Genomic DNA, 5,177 nt, shown 5'->3' on the forward strand with positions numbered 1-5,177 from the left:
GAGGTACAGGTCTTCTAATGACGATAGCTAACTCTGTTCTGCCTGTCTACCATCTCTGTTACAAGTTATGAAGGAACAGACAGTAGTTCGAACATATGAACATACATACAAATGACATAGTTTCATACGAACACACAATCAAAATGAGACACGCTACAGATCACGTAGGCCGTTTGAATTATAGGTCGGGGTAGTTGTCTCAAGCAGGGAGCTTGGACTAATGTTTATAAACAATTGAATGACTACAGGTGACGGCATGTTATCTTAGCCTACATACTTATTGTATACGTCATCTTTAGCGTCTCTAGTCTGATCACATTCCTGCAAGCAAGCTTTTATATATATGGACTAACATTCCATATTTTTATTATGTAAACACTTACATATATATATATATATATATATATAATATATATATATATAATATATATATATATATATATATATATAAATTTTGAATTGTTTTAAAAGTCAAATACTTACCTATGATAGTTTTAATATTATCAGTCTCGATTCCCTATATCTTTTTTTATCATTTACATAGTAGGAAAAAGATAAATAACGTTAAATTAACAAAAAGCTACAACAGACTTTACTGCGCTAAGTTAAAGAAAAAAAAACAAGGGAATATACGTAATAACTTTCTCATTGCATGACTAGTCATTTTAGAACTCGAGGTACAATTTTATGAAACTTCAAAAATTCATAATAGAAAACGTGACAGAGGGCCTTCATAGAAAATTAAATTTTATGGTAAACTATTACAACACCACACGTATTACTAACATCTCGCCCATTTAATGTTTAAATTCTTGTGGCAGTTTATATATTAACGTTATACAATATAACTTAGTAGCAGTTGTCTCAATTCTAAGTTTTAACCTGTGAACTTGTCAATCTTTTTAAATTAGTGCTGCAAGATTCTCCGCTATTAAGCTTAATAATTTTAGAATGGTAAATAATTTTACAGAAGGAAAAACGTATTAGCGATGAGTAAGATGCGACCTCTCATCCCAGAATAAAGATACGTTTTTTTAAAATGCAGCCAAAATCCAAAAATAAGAATTTCCAGAGGTGACCGATCTGCTATGCACTGAAAGGTTTCACACACTATTCTCCCAGGAGTGGTTCAAGGTACATGGCCATCTCATCTAAAGGGCTTCTCTTCATCATTATCTCATAACAAGTATGTTACTTCCATAATTCACATCATGAAAGCATTTCTACTATCTTGTCCTTTGACTCAATGTTTGTTGCAAAGTTTTATTCTGTACCGATAAATCTTTTGTAGTTTCGTCACACCGTGATTTATGACTAGCTATACAGATCTGAGTACTAAAAATATTATTTACTTCCATATGCAGTTTGAATTCGACTTAAAAATCTAATTTGGATTGGGGAAGGAGGGGGGATTTTAAGACTTTTAATGTATGTCAGGAGAAATTTTGAATGAGTAACGAAATATAATGTAATACATATGAATAATGCCTGTAGTGACAGGTTATATTAAACATATACAGTATTACAGAAGTTTCAAAATTTCCCGTATTCCATAAATAACTTTGCATTTCCTTCGTTCTTAGATAATTTCAAACAAACTTTGCATACTTGACGGGAATACACTAATACCCCACATCGTAGAAGAGGCACTCTGACTGAGAACGGTGAGCAGTCGGTTACTGTTGTAAGATTTAAATGAAAAAGTAATTAAGAAACTAAACCAGATGATTGGGGACTGAAAACCACGAGAAAGATACCAAAGAACGTTGACCTGGCAATGTGTTAGCTAGAGAGCTATTATACCTACTTAGCTCGGTTTGGGATGCTTATATAATCAATAAGAAGGAAGAAAGAAACTAAAGATAAAATGCTTGAAGATGAACAAGCTGGTACTTTGAATGGCAGTGGCTGTGTAAGTCAGATTTTTGTGTTAAGGTATTTTGGTGGGTTTTACTGCTTGCAACAAGGATTTTGACAACAATCATAAATCTCAATCTGCATTTGTTGTTAAAAATGCCCGCTTCCTTTTAACCAACTTCTGGTCTTCCCGAATCAACACATACATTACCCCCATCCAGTCATTCTTCTATCTTTCCTTTGTACCATGACTCAAAACAAAGGTGCACAGTCTATGTTTATTTAATTCCATTTTCTATCTATTCCAACTTTACATTTTGACAGAGGTACTTTGCTTCCCATTTACTCTGTTTTAAAATTTCTCCTTACTATTTATATTTTCTTTGGGCATTCAGTACAATAGCTTTCAGAATTTCAGGATACCTTACGAGCTACATATGTTTTTTTTTCTTTTTTTTTTTTGCTAGGCCACTTTCTTACCTGATGCATTTGACATAATACATCCCAAATTGAGTGATGGGTCAAGTACAACTTAGGTTAAAAATTACTTGACATGAAATTACTATATGCAGGGATATCTTGAATGCTCAAGTGTAGGCTGCACTAAAGAATCTGATAATGTGAAGGGGTACTATATAGCGAAACTAAATTACAAACAGCTAATTACATTAACTTAACATAATCAAAAGGGGTCGCAGTCGAAATTTTCAAAATTCCGAATTTTGCCATAACTCGCCTAATATTCTGCTTCGAAACTTGGTTTTGGCTGGTGAATTTAAAATTTACAGTGCACTTAACGTGGTGTACTGTAGGCATTAGTCAAGGGCGTCTGCAGCGTCCCTTTGATCCATGGTATCCACCTTTTGGTCTTTTATATTACCTTCATTCCCGCTTCCTTTCTTCAATCTAGCTTCCAGTCTCTCTAATACTTCTTAGTGTAACTGTGGGGTTTTCTCATAGTTCTATCTTGAAATGTTTATAATTAACCTCCTTTGATTTCTGGATCCTTTTATCTTGCTGTCCTACCACTCCATTTACCTCTTTTAGCGGTCTCTACACAGTGAATGGCTGAAAGTTCCCCAGTTCATGATCTGACAGTGTAAATCTCATTAATCAAATTAAGACACCTGTTAAGAATAGTTATTTTCTGCAATCTAACGGAGCTTGGAAATTAATACTTTTCCAACATATAAGGTGAGAAGTATAATAGGTTCTTTTGGAAAAAATGACAAACTGCTAATAACCTTATGTTGTTGTCTTATTTTAGTATTCTTAATTCATTCACGCGTGTGAATAGCTAGTTTGCCTTAAAGAAAAAGCAAAGACTTAGGCACTTATGATGCTATTTTATATAACTGGTTATATTCAAGGAAAGCTTGACAAAGGCTGACAGTTTCTGTTTACTAATTTCTATATTGCCAGTGATTTGGTTAACCTCAAGTTTCTTATCTTAATTTGGGTGTCAGCTATGTTGTTGTCCAAGTACACTTTATAGAATCAATGATAGTTTTTGGTAATAATTTCTGTGACCATAGACCTATTTCATCTGGAACTCCATTCGGTAGGCTAGTGCCTTATACTGGCTTTAGCCTTCAAAAACGGTATGATTGCTGCTTACAAAATAAAGATAGTTCGGAATGCAAGAGATGTTGAAGTTATTCTATCCTTTAAGTTATGAAATGAAGTTTTTGTTAGTCTTAACAGAGATCTGGAAAGACTCATCAAGTGGCACTTCGTGGGGTATGAAGCTGAAATCAAACAAATTTAATCATTTTATTAGATCACTCACCTTAGTTCTCCTTCATGATATACTTTTCACAAACAGCACTGACTGACTGACAATTCTTTGTATTACCTTCGACTCATAGCTTTTTTCAGAGCACCTAAAAATCACATCATGTAATGCTGTCAGATAGGCGGGTATTAATCATCATTTCCAATAACTGATCTCTTCTTTCTGTATTTCCTATGAAGACCTGTTCATTCTTTCAAATGGACACATTCTTTGGAAGCTTCATTTTCAAGTCAATGGCCCCTGTTGGCTTATACACACGAAGAGGGTTAATGTTATAATAATAATAATAATAATAATAATAATAATAATAAAAATAATAATAATAATTTAATAATAATAATAATAATAATAATAATAATAATAATAATAATAATAATAACAATAATAACAATAATAATAATAACAATAACAATAATAATAATAACAATAATAATAATAACAATAATAATAATAACAATAAAATAATAATAATAATAATAATAATAATAATAATAATAATAATAATAATAATAATAATAATAATAATAACAAAATAATAAAAAATAATAAAAATAATAATAATAATAATAATAATCATAATAATAATAATAATAATTAATAATAATAATAATAATAATAATAATAATAATAATAATAATAAAAATAATAATAATAATCAATAATAATAACTAATAATAAAAATAATAATAATAATAATAATAATAATAATAAAATAATAATAATAATAATAATAAAAATTAATAAAAATAATAATAATAATAATAATAATAATAATAATAAAATAATAACGTCACGATCCCAAGATCCCTGAAAAGGAACCTGGTAAATTAGATGCTGAAGTAGCTCCAGGACTCATGCAGAAGAATGTACTCCTGGAAACAGCGTAAATAGTAGGAAAAGTGGATGGACTCCTAAGGAGGCAGGATGCAACCCGGAACCCCACACTATAAAACCACCTAGTCGAGTAGCATGACTGTGTTAGAAAATAAATAAATAAATAAATATATAACTAAAAACAAACAAGACAAATAATAATAATAATAATAATAATAATAATAATAATAATAATAATAATAATAATAATAATAATAATAATAATAATAATAATACAGCAATGTTTTAGTTTCACGATTTGTAATGTTATTACATCTAAATATTAATTTGCTTGTTGATTTTCTCAACTGTCATCAATGTCTCTTACACACGCACTCTCTCTTTCTCTCTCTCGTTCGAACCGCCGCTCTCTTTCTCTTCCTTCTGTGGAACCTTGTTTTCAATCTATGGGATTTAAGGTCTACCCTATAAATAAATAATAATGATGATAAGAGTTAACTTTTCTTTCTATTTTCAGCTACATGCCTGCAAATATTACTAGTCATTCAAACTTTCAATTTACAGAATATAAGTAACAATAATATTAACAATAATAATAAACAGAAATGAAGAAAAACTTATACATCTCACATGAAAAAAAAAAGCTAAACCTCCCTCGTAGCGCATCACACCTTGGCACCTTAAACGGAAC

Source organism: Macrobrachium nipponense, chromosome 35 (assembly GCF_015104395.2).
Source record: "Macrobrachium nipponense isolate FS-2020 chromosome 35, ASM1510439v2, whole genome shotgun sequence".
Classification (NCBI taxonomy): domain Eukaryota; kingdom Metazoa; phylum Arthropoda; class Malacostraca; order Decapoda; family Palaemonidae; genus Macrobrachium; species Macrobrachium nipponense.